Here is a 23,112-nt window from a genome sequence, read left to right as displayed (position 1 = left end):
AGACTACCGGGCTGGAATTCAGCGGGTAATTTAAATATAATTTTTTCACAATATAATGTCGCTCAATTCCTATTATGTGGTACTCGTATCATTTAAAAAAAGCCATTTGTGTTATAGTAAACCTTTTACCACATATACAATTTGTTTATACAAATTATAACAATTCTTTTGAATTTCGTAACACATTTGTTTTGTTCATTTTCTGGGATCATGTTGTAAAAGCATATACCATCAAAAGACTTACTAACTATATTTAAAGGATTAGTAGGCATAACTTATACAATTTTGATTTCGTGAGATTTTGTTTGTAGCTCAAGAAAAATATCTCGAAAGAGTGAAATCATGTAAGAAGCCCAATGAATATTTTCTCGGAACAGCTTATAAATGTTTATTTCCTTCAATGGGTACCTTCACCAATGAATGCAATTTAAGAAACATGTTCCATATTAATTGTGCGGCGAAACCCGAGGTGCTAATTATAGCGCGAGGAACACCAGCTCATTAAATCTGACACGCGAATGGAAACACCACCTCTTCGGAGTTTTGATTTATTGTCACTTTCGACAGGATAAATACTGGCTGGTTTTAATGTCTTTATCTGTTGTCATCTTGATCGCTCTCGTTATGTTGTAAGAGTAAACTAATTAACTGATCTTTTGTGAGGTCGACGGGCTCGTTAGCGTAACGATTTGACGTAGGCATACTTGTTTATTTAATATTTAGGATCGATACACCAACGTGGCCGCAAGGATCTTTCGAATGAACGGATACCCATGTAGTTTTAAAGCGAACTCTTTTTTTTTTATGAAAATAAGGGACGAGACGAGCAGGACTGGATACGCCCTGACCATTACAATGCAGTGCCGCTCAGGATTCTTGAAAAATCTCAAAAATTCTGAGCGGCACTGCAACGGCGCTCGTCACCTTGAGACATAAGATGTTAAGTTTCATTTGCCCAGTAATTTCACTAGCTACGGCGCCCTTCAGAGCGAAACACAGTAATGCTTACACATTACTCCTTTACGGCAGAAATAGGCGCCGTTGTAGTGCCCATAATCTAGCCGGCATCCTGTGCAAGGGAATTTCTCACTGGTACTTTAAAAACACACAAATATAATATACGGCTAAAACGAGTCTTATTTAAATCTCAAATTCTTTTTCTTTGTTTTTAAAGTTGGGCTACCGATCGTCGATCAGTCCTACGTATCGACACGGTACGGTCGACATGGGCATTTGAAATTAATTCAAATGCTGTAAACATTAACAACTAACATTTATTAGTATGTTTGAAAATGTTATAACAGCAACCATAAAGTTTCATACATACTTACTCTTTATAAAAAAAGTTACAAATAATTAATAGTACTCTCTTATTAACTTTCATAAGAGACCATGACAATAGTATGTCGTATATAATTAATATGTTATTGTTATGGAGTGATGTGAGAACTATAACTGGTAGTACATACAAATGTTAATAGATATAAGGCGGCGCCTTTTTCTGCCGTGAAGCAGTAATGTGTAAGCATTACTGTGTTTCGGTCTGAAGGACGCCGTAGCTAGTGAAATTGCTGTGCAAATGAGACTTAACATCTAATGTCTCAAGGTGACGAGCGCAGTCGTAGTACCGCTCAGAATTTTTGTGTTTTTTTTTAAAATCCTGATCGGCACTGCATGTTAATGGGCAGGGCTTACCATCAGCTGAACGACCTGGCCGTCTCTTCCCTTATTTTCATAAAAAAATGTATGTGTGAAATATAAGTTAATATGTACAACTGTTGGAGATCCATACAAATAAAAAAAATAAATGTCGAAATACCTAAAATTTATTGCAGGTCATATCGCACAAAGATATTTCCATATCAATGATGTTAATTTAAATTTACACATCCGAAATATATAAATTCGTGAAAACCCTACAATCTAGTATGTTTCAATACACAAAAAGTTGAACAGCAATATTTATAAGTAAAACGTTTTTAATAATGTGCTACGGAATGGTCGTAAAAATATAAAATATTCTGAACGGCCAGTAAGCTTTAGCATAAATATTTTTAAAACGAAAAAAAAACACATCGATTTTAGCGGCAAATGATATCTAGTATTGAAAAATGAAGAAATAAAACGTGTAATGTTGTGTATCTCCTTGTTGGAGAAGCCGTGAGTTAAGTGTTTGTCGCTTTTTACGTACGGTAGGGTGGCTGGGTGAATTTTTATTGCTCTTCAAGTACATAACGTTCACGCGCTATTAAAAGCTCGGATGAACATTGCTCTTAACAGATATTATCATATTTTGTATTAAGAGCTGTGACTTCGACTCATTCGTATCTTTTACAACTACTACTGTTGGTGTGTAAAATGGTTTTTTTCATGTTATAGGTATGGTCATGTTATATCAGTCTTAACCTTTCCGTTCCGGGAAACTCTGATCGCGTGGCATATATACCTCAGATCGGCGTGATTTTGCGCGATACGCATAGACAGAAGTCTATGCGTATTATTTTACGTGTGTGTGTCTGAAAGCTATTGAAACAAGCTATAAGACTATGCAAAAATAAACCATCATATAAAGAAAATAAAGGTCAGAACTTGGTGAGGGAATATTGTGCAATACGGCACTTTGGATTTTGATGTATCTGAAAAATCTAGTGCAGTGCCGATTTCGGAAGGAAAACCGGGGCAAAATGTTTGAACTGTGGCTGTGCAGATCTTTGGAACCTTATATTCGTGTTTTATATACCTTGAATTTTTAATGCTAATGACGGGCCGAGAAACTTCACCTGATAGTAGGTGATACGTCCTGCCCATTACAATACAGTGCCGCTCAGGAATATGGGGGGCATCGCGAATGTGCTCGTGACCTTGACCCATTGGATTTTATGTCTAATAAGACAAATTGTCGTTGCACACTTCTGGCGACAGATAAAGACACAGGTGTGGATGGATCGCATCCTGTTCTGAGAAGCCTCCTACTACATAAGGTATATCATTTTTACGTCCAAGAACAATTCTGTATAGATTTGGATTTGGTATATTGAGTTACAATTTTATCGGAGTATTTCGATACATATCGGAAATGTTAAGGTTTATTCATATTGAATTTTTCCACACATCATTTTTCGACCAATCTTCTAATATATAAAAACACCGCGTGTTTGTTAACAAACTCCTCCGAAAAGGCTTAACCGATTTGTATGAAATTTTGTGTGCATATTAGGTAGGTCTGAGAATCGACCAACATCTATTTTTCATACCCCTAAATGATAAGGGTGACCCTAAATACTTTTGTTTTTCAAATATTTTTATTTTGATTCAATTATGATTCAGCATTGAAAAATACATACAACATCAAATTTTCACCCTTCTACGATCAACTCTTGTTTTTTAATCACGATTTTTATATTATTCTGTTCTATCTACAAATGTGCAATATGATTGCAAGATGGCAATCGAATAGAATAATTATTGTAGTACGATAAATTTTGTGAACGATATATTTGGTCTGAGAATCGGTCGTCATCTATTTTTTGCCCCAAAAATTTTAATTATTGATTTTTTTTTATATCACTATATGGCAATACAACGTTTGCTGGGTCAGCTAGTTTAATTATTAATTTGTGTATTTAGGAGTAGGTATTACAGTAGATTATATAAATAACATGGAATCTATTGTCAGTATTTTCCACAATATTATCTTTATTATGAATTTCATATATTTTAGGGATATATAATTATTTCACCTAAGTATTCTAATTACATTATTTTATATCTGTTGCAATTTTTAAATGTCATAATAAAAAATAGTTTTTTTTTCCTATTACTCAATTTATTATAAAACGTAATATTATAAAATTATTGCACCGTGAATAACAAACACATTAAAATCATTGAAACCACCATATCTTTATGTTATAAAATATTATAAAAAATAACTCTCGCTTATGCGAGATTTATTTATTTATATAAATCCGGCTTAATTCTGATTTCCTTCCAAGGATATCATTTTTTCTATAACAATAAGGGACGAGACGAGCAGGACGTTCAGCTGATGGTAATTAATACGCCCTGCCCATTACAATGCAGTGCTTCTCAGGATTCTTGAAAAACTCAAAAGTTCTGAGCGGCACTACAACTGCGCTAGTCACCTTGAGACATAAGATGTTAAGTCTCATGTAATTTCACTAGCTACGGCGCCCTCCACACCGAAACACAATAATGCTTTCATATTACTGGTTACGGCAGAAATAGGCGCCGCTGTGGTACCCATAATCTAGCCGGCATTCTGTGCAAAGGAGCCTCCCACTCGAAACGTAACTCATTTAAATCGTTAACCCTATCGTAAATATAATTTTTCGTAGCTAGCTAAGCATAATAGCATAAGTTGTACTTTAATATTATCAAGGGCGTAGCATTACCACAATATCCATTAATATTTCCGACATTAATCGTGATAATATTAAAGTGCATAAAAAGGTAACCAATCAACGGATTACAAAGTAAAACCTCTCACTATGTTTACGTACAAAACATTTACTCACTGTATTAACTTCATATAAACATTATAACTGTGTATATTTAAAAACATGTTATAAAATATTTAATTGACAGTTAAGTCCTTAATTACTTCCTTCAAAATTATCAATGCAATTAGTAAATTCCTATCTGAAAACTATTTTAAAGTACCCGTTAAGTATAAGTTTAAATCAAAATGAACCGAAATCACGAGATTGTCAGATCAAACAGAATCTCTCTAAACCAAACAATTTTCTACATAGTATTAAACAAACGAGAAAAGAAGAATATTTACAGATAGAAAATCAGCTTTAGCAACGAAACAGAATCCTTAAACTTTACCTGGCCTTTTAATGAAAACTTACTAGCTTTTTGCTTAAAGGTAAAAAGGTTTTGTAGTAAGCTTGCAGGTTTGAAAGTAAAAAATTAACCATTTATTTAAAAAATCCCGCGACTTCTCGCGTTGCGCGTTAACGCTCTTCCACTGAGCCAACCGTTCGAGGGATGTAACGTACATAAACCTTGATATGTCTTTATTCAACACTCAGGATGTGGCTACATCTACTTTACAGTTGATAACCTGCTCAACCCCGATATTTGCATATGACTTTAGGAAATTGACTGTAGATGTCGCTCTTTGAAATCTAAACAACTTGTTATTAATCTCAGAACTAAGGGTGATACAACTTTTTACACCAATTTAATAAAGATCTGCCACCAGTTTTATAAGTGGGTGAATGTATCAGTTCAATTAATATCTACGGCAGTGAAGGCAGCTGTACCAAATAAAACTAAATGGAACCGATACAATCAACGAATCTTCATCAATTTTATAGTAAACACAATATACAAAACAAAAGCTACCGAACAGGTTGTAAGTCCGTTGAGGACTTAGATACGAAAATGGCAAAAAGCGAGATTTTTAACGATTCAATTACCAATATTGACCAAGGCAATAAATCTGGCCGTAACAGCACATAAAACAATTTTAAAAATGGTCTTTAAAGAGCGAATTACTAAAGGGAAACATTAATTTCGTTTCGTCCAACAATGTAAATATTGTACAAGCAAATTTGTGACTTTGAATAATTAACTTTATAAATAATTAAAAGCTGTATTAAGGTGTTCTTTGGCCATTACCGGGAATATAATGGACAACGCGTGCGTAAATATTATATTCTGGTGGCTTTTGATAACTAGTTGTAACATTGGAGTATATAATTTCGAAGAGTATTATTGTCTGTTTGTATATCTTTTCGTACAGTATCAACATTGCATTGCATAAAATTAAGTATAAAAGTACAAAGTATAAAATTGTGTAGTCTGATGAAATAAAATTTTATAACATTCATTGATCAGCAATTTAGTGGTATTTGTAATGTTGTTATTATCGTGAGAGAGTTGGCGTTCTGATATTTTTTTCGAGATATATCGAGATTGTGAGAATATCTTAGTAAAATATATGCTTCGGATAACCTGACACACAGATGAGAAAGCTTATGGTAGCTCAGAGGGCAATGGGGAGGGCTATACTCGGAGTTTCCCTGCGAGATCAAATTAGAAATGAGGAGATCCGTAGGAGAACCAAAGTCACCCTCATAGCCCAAATGATTTTGAAGTGGCAGTCGGCAGGGCACATAGTTCGAAGGACTGGCGACCAGGTACCGGAAGACGCAGAGTTGCCTACGCCCCCAACAAGATAGACCAACAATCTGGTCAAGATCGCCGGAATACGATGGATGAGGGCAGCGCAGGACCGATCGTCGTGGAGTTCTTTGGGGGAGGCCTTTGTCCAGCAGTGGACGTCTTCCGGCTGATGATGATGATGAACCTGACACACTCCGATCACTTTTCACGCAAACCTTATAAAAATTATTCTATTAAAATGCAGTAATTAACGGTATAACTCAATACTCTCTTAAAAATAAACATTTAATACAATAATCTCCATATATAATGAAAATCAATTAAAAACAAAAGAAATGAATTTGCAATTTAGACTGTTGTTTAAATTGTGTAAAAAATGTTAATATTAAAAGTTATTTTAACTTCCCGCGCTGTCGCGACACAGAGACCAGGCCATCTTTTTTTAATTGGAAATGTCAACGGCTACAGTCTACCGGTTCTGCTTTGTTCGTGCTCTAGCTTCATTAGGTTTTAGCATAATATAACATGTGTTCCAATTACTGTAAATTAGTAAGGTAAATTCAATCATGTTTTCATACTTAAGCGACAATAATAAACATTTACTTCTTAAAAATATTTTCTTTATTTAAATAAAATTTGATTTTAAACGTGTTTTTAATTACATATTCTAGTTAGATCTAGAGTGCATAATATTTTTATACAAAAATGCTTTTATTCTTAATTATTGAAGGAGAAATCCTGATAAAATTATACCTTACAATCTAAATTATTGTTTATAATTAATTTATTTTACAACCTTGAACTTGATCTGTTTGTTATAACCTTGTGCTTATGAATTTTAAAATACTTACTTAAAAACACCTTTTTAGGAAACCTGTTCGCTAATAATATATCCAATTTATAGAAGAAAGAGATTGTTTACTGGGTGGAATGGCCGAAAGATTCATTGCGAATGTTAAATGTGTTTTCTTAATTAATGTTTTATTCAAGTAGTAGAGTCAAAATTGAAAGACTTATACTATGGTGGAATACAAAGGAGTTTGCGTTGATTTTGTAACGTTTTAATAATACCTATGTTTTTAGTATTCGGTAGTAGAAAATAATGCTGTCGTTTATAAACATTTAAAAGTTGAATTACTTTATATTATATTTAGGCATAAAACGTAATTTTTAAAAATAATAGAATAATTAAAAAAAGTATCTATTAAATGATTAACAATTTTAATTAATAATAATATTGCTTTTTAAAATAAATGGTATTATTAAAAAAAATAACAAACTACTTACCTTCACAAATCCAACACGAAATATTTTCCAATAAAAAGCACAGATTCCTAGACGTTGCACCAAAATGCACCGAGTCTGAAAAACAAAACTGTTCTAAATTCAATAAACGCGCGTAACCGCAGAAATGTGTCAGTGGCGTGCGGCGAACGGCCTAGGACGATGTACGCATACCGAATGCTAAACGAATGTATATTCAGGACTTTTTGACAATTTGGAGCGGGCGCGAGTTTCAACAGCGTCGCGTTATATCCAAGACTGGTGATCGAAGTGGCAGGACATCGACTTTATTTAAAATGTTTGTCCATCACAATACGTCTAACTGTACTCGCGTTTCGGCCGTGCTATATGAAGACGCCTGTGATTGCTAGCGATTTGTTTTTGACGAATTGATTGACGCGTTCATTAACCTAACTTTTTATCAATTGCTCTTGGTTTTTGTCGAGTTAACAACTAGGTGTGAAGTATTTTGACTTAATGTTCTTTCTTGGAATTTTCACAGTATGGTCCCACGAGTAATGAGTATCCACCAACTCTGGTTCGTATATCGCATTTATATACCTATTTGCAATAGAGACGAAAGCTATACATATATTTACTAAAGTCCTGAAGTTAATAACTTATATTTACTCAGACACTTTAAATCGAGCTTATTTTTTGATCTTAGAGCACAAATTGTATTCGAATTTTTTAACAAGGTATATGTACCAAGTTAAATTATTTGTACTTCTGTTAACTAAATACTTAATTATGCTTTATACTATTAAGACCAAAGATGGTAGGTAAAACAGTGTAACAGCAAAATGAAAATCGAAAGTCTTCGATCAAACAACAAATTTACTGACAAAATTCCAAGTATATTATATAAGTACCTCGCAGTATGAAGTAACACAGTTGAAGTTAGGTCGGCATTTAGTAGGCAGAGAGCTGGTAACGCTTTCCAATGTATGGAACCAAACGCTTCTATTTTAAAGAAGAGGACAAACAGGTCAACTGTTGGTATGTTATCACCACGTCCCATGCTGTCTTGTAATGCCAAAGGAATCACAAGAGCATTACCGAATCGCTTCTTCTTACCTTACGTTACTTAGAGTTACTAAATACCTTTTTTTAATAAATGTTTCAAATGTTTATTTTTCGGAGATGTATATATGTATATATTTGTTTAGTATTTTCTAACTGTACCTACTCTCTCTGTAAAAGATTCGAAGTAAAGAGCAAGACAACTCTTGATGAATTTTACAAAATATTTTGTAGAGTTTACGCATACTTTCTTATCTTTTCACGATGTCTCGAAAGGTTTCTTGTGCGAATTGTTGAATGTAATGTTAAACTCTATTGAGTAATAAATCCTTCTGACGCGCGTTATTTATCAATATGGTATATCATTATAATATGTCAATACTAGACTAATAATTATATCAGCGTAATAGTATATATATACTGCTAGTTTTGTAAACTTATCATTGGTTCAAATACCAGATTCAAAAATTTTTTAGCTGTGCTTTTAATGCCCACTTCTAGGCTACGTAAACTTGACAAAACGTTTATGAGCAATCGTGTTCGATTTTATAATAGGATTACTGAAAACATATAGTAAAAATCCTATTACAATCCTAAATTATTATTTACATGATAGTAAGGCCTGGGTTTGATTCACCCTAAAGTATTTATGCTTTTGATTACTTTATATTTATTAGTAGAGGTATTTATTTAGTAAGGATTGCTTAATACTATGTATGTACACGTTATTTGTGAATTAAAAACTTCTTTAACCGCGTATGGCACTTTTCGGTAGGGTAAAATCTAATGGGTTCGCGTCACCGATATGCTCATGACTGGCTTACGCGATAAATATAAATATATATAGTTAGAGACTTTTTGAATGGGTAAAAACTATTCTTAAAAGAGTTCTTATCATCGTAATGCTTTTAGCAGTATTGTGTAATATTACTGCTATGTATATCTTTTAAGGAAAATTGAACGGATTTAGTTAAAATTACAATGTGTATAATATATCTACAGTGCATTGTTGAAATATTGTTTCTGTTTGATTATTATTTGAATTGTTTAATTGTAGAATTATTGTGATAATAATAAAATGATGTTAGAAATCAAAGCACATTTAAATTTATGCCAGTGTACTAAATACATATACTTTATAAATAATATGATTGTATATCAATTGAATTGTATTTATATTTTGTCACGGTCTTGTACAGCCCGTAATATATTCGAATAATAAAAAACCCTATAAACATGCATTTAATTGTTGCTCGTAGTGTCAAAAAAGCAGATTTAAAATTCTTAAAAACAAAAATTAATAAAAATTCATTTCAAAATTAATAGAAAAAGTTCTAAGTTTTCTCTTCTATCGGCAGTCTCCACAACTGCCAACTTTTTTTTATTTAGATGTCTTCTCGTGGCTTCGTCATCTTGTGGTGGCGACGTGGGGCGGGTCGTTCTCTCCAGGGAGGCGATGGTGGTTCCGGGCGTCATGCGTTGGATGATCCTGTCGCCGATAATTCAGCTTCATGTTGTTAAATTTAAAGTTATCTTATATATTTTGAAATTAATTGAGTATATTCATAATTGTTAAAATAAAATCTTACATAGATAGTATTAAAAATAATTTGTAAAACGATGCAGCTTTAATTTAAAAAAGTGGCATTTTTTTTCTTGCCACTACTTCTCATTGAAGCTCAACCGTAAAAACGAAGTCGTGGTAAGGTGTATAACTTTTTAGGGAACGCTGACAAGCATCACCAGGATAAAATATATGCATGTCTGTAAGAGGTTGTTTGAACGTACAATATTTTCATAACTTTGGATGTTATAATACACTCTTAATATAAAGATCCCTGGCTTATTATATCTATTCAAAAAAAAAATACTCTTTTGAAAACATTTTAGTCCGACGATTTTTTTTTTTTTTTTTTTATGATCGGTCTAACGGGACTTTTTATACTCGGTAGTATGATAAAAAAAACTCGATAATAAAAATAATCGGACTAGTTTAAAAGAAATAAACGTAAGTAATCATTCAATGTCTGATATTTCATTGGACACGATATATATCCTCCGATCTTTAATTTTATTTAAAGGCAACATTAGTTAATATAACACACATTAAGAATACGCCTCTGGACTCTGAATTTAAGACCAATTTTATTCTATTTCTAAGGACTTTCGGAAATGATAATAAACTCCCATTATCAAGACATGCCAATATGAATATGTTCTGGTTTCACTTAAGAAACGAATTTGATCAATCCAAACCTAATTTCTATATTTAATAATATATTTTTGTGTTTTGTAGAGTTAACATATTATATGATAATAGCATAAGGAATGTCTAAATAACAAGAAATTTAGGAGCTAATCCCCAATTCACCGTGTGTAACATGTGTGTACACATAATATTATAATTAAAAAATTAGAATCAATGAAAAATTGTTTTAATGATTTCATATGAGATTGTGCCTCTACATTGTAGATAGTTTGTACTATTATATTTTTTTATTGGCACTTCAACTTTCTCATCTATTTTATCCCGTAGTACCGTTTTATTTGGGCAAATGAACGCATTTTACGATTATAGTAATTTTTTGTCTGAAAGTAGGGGTTGGTTGAGGTGAACCTACAACTAACCTTTAAGTATTTTCGGAACAGGTTTTCTTCCGTGGGAAGCCTCTTCTGGGAAGCAGGCTCAGCACGAACTGAAGTAACCTGGCCGTGAGAAGGAGCAACCTACCCCGTGGCCAAAGCACTAGGTCTCATTCCATCAGGAGGCTTGCCATCGGGACGGTATTTACTATTCGCTCATAAATAACTGGTATATTATGAGCGACAACCCTGTCAATGACTTCATTGATGCTGGCGTGACGACAGATACGACCTGCCAATATATGGCAGGATAGTCTGTGACGTCCTAGAGCATCTACCTCCAACGAACCACGTCATTAATGATATGGTTCATTTAAATACTATCATCATATAAATACTATTGTATTTTAAATACGAGTACATTGGTCGCAGATAATAATAATCTATTTATTTATTATAGGCAATATTACATTTATTAATTCCAGGTAGCTTGTTTTAAAAAACTTGTTTAAAATGTTAATTGTTTTTCTTTAACTTTTCTTGTTTTAATATATTACGAAAAAAAACCTAAACGAAATTACTGTACACTTCCCATCCATCTTTTGGTACAATTTTTAAAAAGAATTTCTCCGTGGCTGCCAAATACTGAATTTAATTGGGCAGCGAGTATTTCGTTCCTTCAAATGTCGTGTCATAACATAATGAGATGGAATGCTGAGCGCTGCGCCCGCGCAACGTAGGCGTGCAAAAAATTAATGGCATCGCTTGTCTCGCTCGGAATCTTATCAATAAAACATCTTCGATTCGTGAACAATGTTTTATAACTCACTCACAACTTGCTCTGCTATCTATAACTACACAAACGTTACCATTTAGCTCTAAATTAAACAAAAATAAATCTAAATTAAATAAACCACCTATTGTATTTTCTTTGGTGGTACTTTGGTGACTTTCGCGAGTGGTACACATTTGAATAAAACACTTATAAAAAGTTAAAACGCGTGTAATTCGTTAAAATTGAAAACACAGAGTTGTTACATTAGATTTTTGCGTAAAAGTTACATTTTTATTTTTATTTTTATTTTAGTTAAACCGACGTTTCAAGACCTTTCAGGTCTTGTTTTCAATTGCCCTGAATTAATGAATAATTAATCCTTTAAAAGTGTTTTATTTAAAGTAAACACCTCCTTTAAATGTCAAAAGGGAAGGTGCTCCATGTTGACACCAACTATTGAATTTGCCTTCCCGTTCTTAATGATCTCGGAATTTGAATCTTTTATGATACTCGGTATTCCCACAATAGTCGAAGCACGAAATGAAATATTGAAGCAGAACACTTAAAGCGCGGTAAAATGTTTTTTTGGCTAACGCGTAAACCTGAATCTTCTGGGGGATTAACTGAACTGGCTTTATTTTAGTTCACTGCGTAAACTTTTCAAGAGAGGCCTCGATACAAAATACAAGTTTCTTCCTGCACTTCGATGATTCTTAGAGAAAGGTCTACACATCATACATTACAATGTATGTTTGAGACATTCAATATAATATCATTGATGCGGACAAAAATAGCGTAGGAAATAACACACAGCCTTGGGGAATACCAGTGTTCACGGAATTAGGATCTGCGTAGTAACCACCGACAATGACCTATATGCTGCGCCCAGTGAGGATGATGATGATCCAATTGAAAATACTCTCCGGAAGGTACTAATTTCCATAAGTTGGCAGAGCAGTGACTTATTCCATGCTAAATCAAACGCCTTGTTTTAAGAATTAAGGTTTATGGGTAGAGCTTGGATCTCATAAAGATCTCATAACTTTTTAATAGTGGAAGTATTATATATAGAGTTGTCATTCTCGACTTCATAGATATATAATGTTTTTGGTAAAATTTTATTTCTTTCAGGCAGGTTTCTATATGCAGAGGCTGTACCCATATACCGCCTATATGAAGGGCTGGCGGAGGAGGCTTCTTTGTCAATTTACAATTTCAGTATGCTAGGACTCTTTTATGTATATCAGAGGCTTACATTATCAGAAGTAAGTGAGTGTTTCACAAAATAGACATATTATAGATGTCAATTAATCAGAAACAATAAAAGCTATCTGACATTATTCGGACCGAAGTTATCAGGGTTTTAAAATACGAAAAATGCTTCCAGCTGAAAAATGTCTTAGAGGTTACAAGGTAAATTAAATTTCTGGAAAATTTTGAATTTAATTTAAACTACAAAATTACTATAAATCTACACCCATCTTAATATTTTTAGGAGTTCCTCAATTTCCTACCCACTCATAGATTCATCATCAGATCTATTTATTTTACAAAAATTAAATTTGACAACAGAATTTATGAATGATGCGAGACTCATCATCAGCATTAAGTGTTTTCAAATTTAATTTTTGTAATTAATCCCAGAAGTGAGGGTTATCACTTTTAAAAAAATAACAAATTGTCTCTATTTATTTTATTATATCAGGAACCTGAAAGATGTATCTGTATACCCTTCCAAACGAAAAAAATAAATCCATAAACTAAAGAGTTCTGAGGTAAGAAACAAACAAAACACAGACTGATAAACTCTTACTTTTTAGTCGTCACGTGTCCCGTTTCCTTCAGCTCGTCTTGTCGAGAGTGTCAATACGACGCGATTGTTGGATATTAAAAAAAAAATCAAATTCCAAATTTCTATATTTGATAGTAAAATATATACAAAAATACTTATAAGCAATTTGCAATTAATTATGTAGGTATCAGAAAACTTATTTCTACAACCCTATCTACGTGTTGAGGGATCAAACTTTAAGTTTAAAACTAATAAGGTTTGTGGGGGAAAAATCTAGGAAACTGGGAAAAACCTGGCTATTTGCTATCACTTCACCTAACTTAAGACTAATGACTCGAACTTAAAACTAAGGTAAATAAATACATAGATATGTATATACGTGTAAAATATATTATAATATTGTGGGGGGGTGATCTCGAATAAGGAAAGGAGGGAGAGTATGCTAAATTATATGGTTTTATAAAAGTTTTATTACCCGTTATCATGATTATTGTTGCTGAAATGTAAAGATCGGAACAGATCAACGATCACATCTCATTATCTTGTCGGGATCGCAATAAATATTGATTACCTTTTGTATTCGGATTGACGCCCCGCAGAATGATACTACCATATATAATTACTTGTACTTACTTTATAAAGGAAATGAATAACTTAATGACATTGCGATCGGAATATTTACTAGGTAAGTTTAATTAATATAAAAATATTTATGCGGACATTTCTTTTAGTATTTTCATAATAAGTGTCTGCTCCTCTACGGTATCTCACCTTCATCATCAGCCAGAAGACGTCCACTACTGGACAAAGGCCTCTCCCAAAGACTTCCACGACGATCGGTCCTGCGCTGCCCTCGTCCAACGTATTCCGGCGATATTGACCAGATCGTCGGTCCATCTTGCGTCTACCAACACTGCGTCTTCCGGTACGTGGTCGCAATTCAAGGACTTTACTGCCCCAACGGCCATCTGTCCGTCGAACAATGTGCCCTGCCCACTGCCCGTTCAGTTTCGCAATCATTGAAATTAAAATTAACTTGCCTTACCCTAACATATAGCAATACTAACCTTTATTTACTTACAAATATGTGTGGAGTGTGGACTGTGGATTCATGCACTCACTGTACTCAATAACTCTTTGTTTTTTTTTTTATAATAATTTTTTTAGCTTACTCCAGTAAGATATTGAGTATATTTTATTTAATTCTGTTTCAAGCTCAACCTTTAACGAAGTGGTTATAAATGGTAATAAGTATAACTTTCTTCTTTTTAAAGGATAAATACGCATTCTATTATATTCAAATTCAAATATTTTTATTCAAAATAGGATTTAAAATCACTTATTGAACGTCAAAAACTACCACCCATTCAAAAGAGACTGCCTGAGAAGAATGCGCGCAAGAAATTCAGCGGGCTTTTTTTTTAAATACAAAATATGGATTACAATGTGATATCGTACAATAAACATTTATAATTAAAGAGCCTGAGGGTGTTCGCTTTATTCCCAGTCCGTGGTGTCATTGAGAAAATCGTTTAAGCTACAATAACCTTTCCCAAACAAACAAATCTTTGAAATTTAGTAACACATTTGTTTTATATTATGTAACAAAAGACTTACTAACTCGACCCAACCGTGTAAACCGAGTGTTAACATTATGAATGTCACATAACTATATAAACTTTATAAAATAATTTGGATATTGGGTATTTGTTTAATGTTTACATTTTCTTTTTAACCGGCTTCAAAAAGCAGGAGGTTCTCAATTCGTTTGGTATTCTTTTATGTATGTACCTACACCGAGACTCTACACTCGAGACCGAGATGTATTACACTGAGACTCGTGAACCGATGTAAGTGATTCTACTTAAGTTTGATGCGGAAAAGTTGCCATTTGATCTCATAAAAATTTCACATAGTTTGGCGCAGTAGTTTTCATTTTATGAATATTTTTCTGAGCATTCATGTTTACGTGAATGATGTTATTTTTTAGGTGGACGATGTATTTTTTTTGTGTACAGCTGATATATTATATAGTTATCTATAGTTTACCTGATGTAATCGAGAAAAAACCTACTGCAGCTAAACTTACCAAATTCTGTCAATAGGTAGCACATACAAATAATAGTATTTTATTAATATTAGGGATTTGCATAAGAGGTGTATTAAATTAAATTTTTATTAAGTTATTTTATAGTTTTTAGTTTTTGAAGTCGGCTTTTTTAAACGTGTTTTTTTACCACCGACACCGAGAATCGTGGCTAATTATAAGTTTAGCACCGATATTGAGATTGTTTTTACTGCAGATGTATTTGGTTTTGGCATAAATGACTAATTGTGTCATCTTTTTTATAGTGTAAGTGTAAGTTAAGGTTTCAATTTAGCAATAGTCCCATTATCCCATTATTTGGATACTTTTAGACCGTATACTCAATTTTTATCAAACCTCCAATATCCTATAAAATTCTAGACTTTCCTGTCAGTAAATTAAATATGTTTCATAACTTATTATACTGATCGTAAGATAAAGAATTTCTGTTTGTTTGGTTGTTACAAACGATACATGTTACAAACGATGTTAAAAACGACTAAACAGTTTTGTATGCAGTTGATGTATTGTGGCAAACTCTCCGTAATATTTAGGGTTTGTTTAATTTCAATTTTTATTTGTAATTTCAATTTGTTCAAAAACAAAAAAAGTTATGAAAATATACGAAGAAATATAACTCTAACAATTTACATTACCTGTTAATATTCAATCGAATTGAGTTTGGCGCCACCATGTTATTTAGTCCTATCCAAAGAAATCTTATTAATAAGGCACTATTAAGATTTCTATGGTCCTATCACATAAACGCCCAACATTGGCCCATAAATCACAAATATAACCAAACTAGTATGATACTAGTTTCTATAAATCTGATTCGTTATGGTTTGGGAGAGTTCAACGGCCTTTCATTATTAGTATCACGACATCCGACACTTATTTACATATTTTTTTTATAATTAATATATTATATTCCGAGATTCGCTTCGCGCTTTACATTTCTTACATAATTGTGTTTGGACATCATATTTGCAATCAATTTTAAACTAAATAAATAAAAAAATACCAAACTAATTGGCGCGGTATTTCCATGACGACACGATATGAGTAAATTTCAAAAAGTGAGTACATCTATCTAAAAGTCAACATTAATGTGATTTCTTCTATTCCCAGTAGTATTCCCGACACGTACGCTCTATTTGTGCTCATCTTTAGAAAGAGGTATTTGTGATAGGTGGCGGACCGAGGAGATCACCCGTAACATACCCACTTCTTCTCTCACAGAGCGCCATTTGTTTCCGAAGCGGTGATAGTGTTACAAATGACATCAAAAAGAATTGTAAAGGAATCAATTTTGAGAAAAATAAATGCCTTTTTATACCTTTCATAGCATAACACGATAGACTTTGATTATCTACCTTGAACTTAAAGTTAGCATATGTTATTTGTACTGTGCTGTTGATTTACGGCAGATCTTACGGTTACTTATTCGTTCGAGACAGTTTACGAATACACAGTTGGTTCCACTACTACGAAATTGCTCATGCAGTCACATAGTTCGTATCTACCTAAATAATTTATTATATATTATAGTCATTTCAGCCGGAAGACGTCCACTGCTAAGTAAAGGCCTCCCCCAAAGATCGCCATTACGTTCGGTCCTGCGCTGCCCTCATCCACCTATTGCGGTGATCTTGAACAGATCGTCATTCCATTGTGTTTCTACCAACACTATGTCTACCGGTATGTGGTCGACGAAATTTAATTGGCAACAAGAAAAGGTTGGTATCGAGTAGTGTATGACGAATGCAGGGGCCGTTTTTACGAGATCCATCCAGCTTAGCACAGCATAATATTAAATATGACTTTAGATCAGACTGAATTAAAAATCTTATAATATCAATAGGAACTACTTACAATTTACACATCAATAAATACAAAGTTCTTTTTTTATATTGAGATGAGGCAACCGCCCATGGACATCCGCTACAACATATCCAAGGTTAGTGTTGACAGTATGACGGCGGTTTTAAAAGAGATTTTGCTGCAATTCGTATTTCGGGAAGAGTTCAGGCTTAATGTGAACATTTGTTACATGTGGAGATTCGATTCTCAATTAAACCACTTGCCTTGGCCTTGATATTCCTGACGAAGACGCCATGTATGCCGGTACCTCGATGAGTGACACTTCATATGTATAGCTCTCCAGCACAATATTTGCCTTATGTGTGTTCGTAAACGATATATGGTACCATCTTCGCAATTTTGAGGGTAGGGACCTGTCTCCTACATTGAATAGACAATTGTCGACGCACAGATTCCAAATTCAAAATACAACCAAACTGTGGGATGAGCTTCCTTGCGTGGTGCTTCCAGAACGATACGACGTAGGTACATCCTTCTGTGGTTTCTCTGGTGTTGCAACAGAACTTAGGCTGCGGTGGTTACTTAACACCTAGTGACCGTACACTCGCTTGACCTCCTCTGTCCAAAAAAGTAATATCTTGAATTTTGAAGATGGCTTGCTCAATTTATAATTAATATTTTATAATACCTAATAAAATGGACTAGATCTTAGCATGCTCATAAAACCAGCGACGAAGAATAACGTGCCTTGTATGAAAACCAGAACAGGTGGTGACAGTAGTAATTATAATAATATAGTCTTATAGCAAAGAGCCATTATCTCAAGACGCTCTTGCTACCTAAATAACTGGATTAAGAGTCAGATAAGTCTGTTTGAATCTATAAGTCTTATTTGTTGAAGACTGTATAACTTGCTTTTCCTTTTATTAATTGTTTTTTTAGTTTGTTAAGTTGGTAAGTTAATTTTGTTATTCTTTTGTTTTAGTGTTAATGTACTTAGATTATAATGGAGCTGACATGTACAAACATATTAAAGCACCTAAATAAATAAAGGAACTAAAAAAAAGAGTTAGATATAGAAGGTAGCTATTTGGTGAACGGTACGCATCGTGCGAAAGTTCCTCAGTCTGTCGCCCTAACTACCCGCGGAATTATCGTGAACCTACGCCGGTCGGACTCTATTTTTTATTTTTATATTCATTATATTTATTTTGTTTAAATATGTTATACATATAAATGTAGTAAATAAGATGGAATTATAATGAAGGGTATAATAATATTAGGTATATAGAGTTGCTGACACCTTCTTGGATTAGCCCTAACATTGGGGAATCAAATAAGAGACGAGAAATTGTAACCTTTCATATTGTATCAGAGGTCACATACGATGATCACATGTTCAATATATTATCTCTCGACGATAAGTTTCAATACCATTTTTGTTTTTTGTCAAGTTCTAGCACGATACCAAACGTAGTTTCAAGAAAAGCAGAATAATGCTCAATGGTTACTGCTGATTATAATTCATATAACGTCATCTTCCTACAGTCATAATAAACAAGTAGGTCGAAATTCGCTTGAACATACATTTTCTAAGTAACTTTTATAATTTTATTAGACACTGACAGTCCACAAATTGTCATACAATCTTTTTCGTGCAATTTATAAACCTGTTTATGATTTTAAAAGAATTGTCATGATCAATTTTTTCGATGGTACCTAACAATTGCCGAAATATTATAACAAAAATAAAACATACCATTATCAAATACCTACCAACTTCAATATCAACATCTTACTTCGACATAATTAAATGATTTTTAATCAATTTTTTGCCTATTACGTTGAAGTTGATCTGAAAACTTGTCAGATTTTTTGCCTATTTTATCAAAGTAGACCGCAATCCTGGCGTTTTATATAAAATGCTGTTCATTATTCAAAGGTCAGATAGTATGTTAAGACGCACTGTATATTAAAAATGTTCATATATGTAGTATTTAAATGTTTAAAACATAAATTTTATTTATTGCGATGTATTTTTCGCTTCGGATTTAGGTTATACCTGTTAAGAAATTATATTTAATTATATTCATAAATTATTTGTACAAATTTACAAATATGTACTAGATTATAAATATTACTTAATTTAAGATTATACTTAATAAAATAAAATAAATAAAAATAAAAAGCCTTTATTGTTGTAAACAAGTTTTACACAGAGTAGTTTCGTGTGCCTAAAATTAATTTACTTATGATTACTACCTAAAACTAACTAACTAACTTTAACTAATATACTCACAATTTTAATATCTATTGATTATCGGCAAACGGTAGTTCGGTTACAACTTGTCTTCCGACAAAGGCCTCCTCTAAAGGTCTCCAGTCTTTTCTCATTTTTGCAGTGCGAGTCCATGTTGAACCCGCTATTTTCTTAACGTCATCCTCCCATCTCTTAGCCTTCTGTCTAAAGGGTACCATTCTGTGATAAGTTTTGTCCATTTTTCTTGCTTTTTTCTCATCATATGCCCTGTCCACCTCCACTTCAGCTGTTTGTATGCTGTGTATGCATTCTTGGTTTTACTTTTGATGTCTATTAATTTTTCTCGGTCTTTTATTTTGACACCTATTGATATACATATTTTAACCTATTTATACTTCTTTCTATGCTGTTTTGACAAACTTTAATTTTATTTGCTAGAGATTCTGTCAATGCCCAAGTTTGACAAGTTTAACACCTAAGATTATACTTATTAAAACTTATATAAGCTATTAAACAATTCCTAATTAATATCTATCATCAAGGTCGCTATCGGCAGGCAAGGTGTTCATGAAGCAGGCAACCGGGTTATCTCGCCTGCTTGAGATTAATAATTTCTTATATCGATAGGAATTTATCCCATTCCAAATCCGTAATCCAAGCCTTCGACAAAAAGGCTGCGCACGAGGCAGTAAGGCTTAGTAGAATACTGAGGCATTCTAACCAGGACCCTAATGGGGTACCGCAAACTAAGTAAACACTTTTCGATCTTAGGCCTCAGAGATTGCTACTTTATAGATTTAATTCAAAACAATACCGAATCCAAAAAAGTACTTTATATAACTATTGTGTATTTGTCTGTTTATCTGTGTGAATGTTCGGTCAAAACGCAAAAACTACTGAGTAGATAAGAGGTCGGGACAACATGCTATTATATTTTATGCAGGCTTAGTATTTTTGCTGCTTTCTAGCGTCCACGCGGACGACGTGGCGGGCATCAACTAGTGATACAAGAGTCGCTTAACGGCCGTTCCCAATATACTATCTACAGAAAGAGATAAATTACTACCTTCTTCTGTCAGTAATTGGCTGTCAATAATCTGAAGCTGTCCCAATAAAAAAGGATAATTCTTAACGCCTTATATTGGGACGCGTGAATTACAATTTCCATTCAAACTTCTATCCGCGCTGGTAAGATATACGTCCTCCCATTGGCAGACAGCGTGTACGGATCGACGATAACACCTTGAGTTACCGTCGATAATTTTTTTGGGACAGAAAAGTCAACGATACTTACTTTCTATCTCAAGTAGGCCACAACGAACGCTGATTTCGCAGTCTGAATTTGATAATGGCGAAGAAGTAAAATAATAATTTTGCTCTTTTTAATAGCAAAATTTTGCAAACGAATAATTAATATTTTCAAAAAAATTTTACTCAGTAATACAGCATTATATTGGTGAAATGAATTTCAAATATATTACTCTAGATAAAATTGCAAAAATATGACTACCTACTAATATTTTGTGTCATGAAAGCATATCTACCCATTCAAAATTATTATTATAACTGCCTAGCTCCTAATAAAGGCATCCTTATGTCAGAGATGATGCAGTAGGAGTGGGTTTCGATTATGTAATTCCAAGTAATGCAGATCCAGCATTACTTGAGAATGAGGTAAGCCAGGAATTTTCATCAGTTTGTTTGTAAAGGAACATGATCATGGCCATTGTTGGCAATTTTTTTAGCAATATCGGTTCCAATAAATTTTTGGATATTATTTAAAATTGCTGGCCCGGCAAACGTTGTTTTGTCATATAAATTAGAGAACCCCCAGCCCGGTCTTTGGTTGAATTGTCATATGTTATGAAATGTCATTGACTAAATTGGCGCCTATTTCTGCCGTAAAGCAGTAATGTATAAACATTACTGTGTTTCAGTCTGAAGGGCGCCGTAGCTAGGGCAATTACTGGGCAAATGAGACTTAACATCTTATGTCTCAAGGTGACGAGCGCAATTATTGTAGTGACGCTCAGAATTTTTGGGTTTTTCAAGAATCCTGCGCGGCATTGCATTCTAATGGGTAGAGCGTATCAATTACCATCAGCTGAACGTCCTCCTCGTCTCGTCCCTTAAAACACGCTAAAAAGCACAAAATCTCCTAATATTAGATAAATCGGTTAAAATTTATTTTTAATATCATTTCTAAAAATTGTATAAATTAACAAAAATCTTATTTTGCAAATTGAAAAATTGAATAATTTTATCAAATTAATCTATTGTCATCGGTCCTCGATAAATCTAGGAAGTTTAAACTAAATATGGCCATTTGAAGTGGGTCAAAACGCGCCGAAGTTCGGTTACAAACAAATATACATACAGGTGAAGCTAATAAAAAGCTTGTATAAATATAGATCCGCATAAGTAATCGAAAACATATCATATACTAAAACCTACGAAACACGCTGCATGTTGTGGTAAGTATAAGTACTTATTATTCCGGTCAGTTTAGTAGATTTCATAGTACAACTGAACAAAAAAAACGGCTTTCCATTTATTGGAATAGATTTGATTCTGTTTTTGCTATGTCGGAATCTCTTTACATTTTAGCAGGAAAATTGACATTAACTAGATCTCTAGAGACCATGATAATATTCATTTAAGCTAAGCATTTTTAACAAGGAGTATTTTATGCAATGATTAAAATACAAAATCTAAAACTATATATATAAATATATATTAGGGTATCGTATATCCTTGATAAATTCCAAAACCAAACCAAATCATCATCATCATCAAAGTATTAGCTTTACATTGGCTTTATTCTTAAGTTAATACTTGCTGTGTGCTCCTCAAACGATACCAGATCCATTAATTACTTCAAAGAATTTTTGTCTGTTTGCATGCCGGGCGAAACGCAAAAACTACATTGTATTTTCACGCTTGAAGCATGCTTAGTATTTTTGCCACATATTAACGTTCAAGCAGATAAAGTCACGGGCAGGTGCAAGTTGTTTATTATAGCTGATATTGTAGAGGACGAATCAAATCACGACCCGTAGTTATGCAGTCTCTAGTTGGACAGATGCGATAACAATATTATTGCACACAATGATATTATAACTAATGTATATATCACGCACCGTCTGGATGTATGGCGTTCCTCCACAGAGAGGTTTTCAAAGAAATTTCTTCAACCAAGTTGTGGAATGAGCTTCCTTGTGCGGTGTTTCCAGGATGATACGACAACGGTACCTTTAGATAATGCGTATACCTTCCTTAAAGGCCGGCAACGCTCCAGTAATTCCTCTGGCGTTGCAACTTAACAT

The 23,112-nt window shown here is 33.3% G+C and overlaps 1 protein-coding gene across 1 annotated transcript in view; it reads right to left on the bottom strand.

The window, feature by feature from the left end:
* Window positions 1-7,718, bottom strand: part of LOC126974968 (uncharacterized) — a 73,797-nt gene extending 66,079 nt beyond the window's left edge. Inside the window, exon 1 of the mRNA XM_050822737.1 lies at window positions 7,447-7,718. The gene's annotated coding sequence lies outside the window, so the exon portion shown is untranslated. The remainder of the gene's footprint in view (window positions 1-7,446) is intronic.
* Window positions 7,719-23,112: the final 15,394 nt, after the last annotated feature.

Source organism: Leptidea sinapis, chromosome 34, assembly GCF_905404315.1.
Source record: "Leptidea sinapis chromosome 34, ilLepSina1.1, whole genome shotgun sequence".
In the NCBI taxonomy this organism is placed as follows: domain Eukaryota; kingdom Metazoa; phylum Arthropoda; class Insecta; order Lepidoptera; family Pieridae; genus Leptidea; species Leptidea sinapis.
This window is presented reverse-complemented; position numbering and strand designations above follow the sequence as displayed.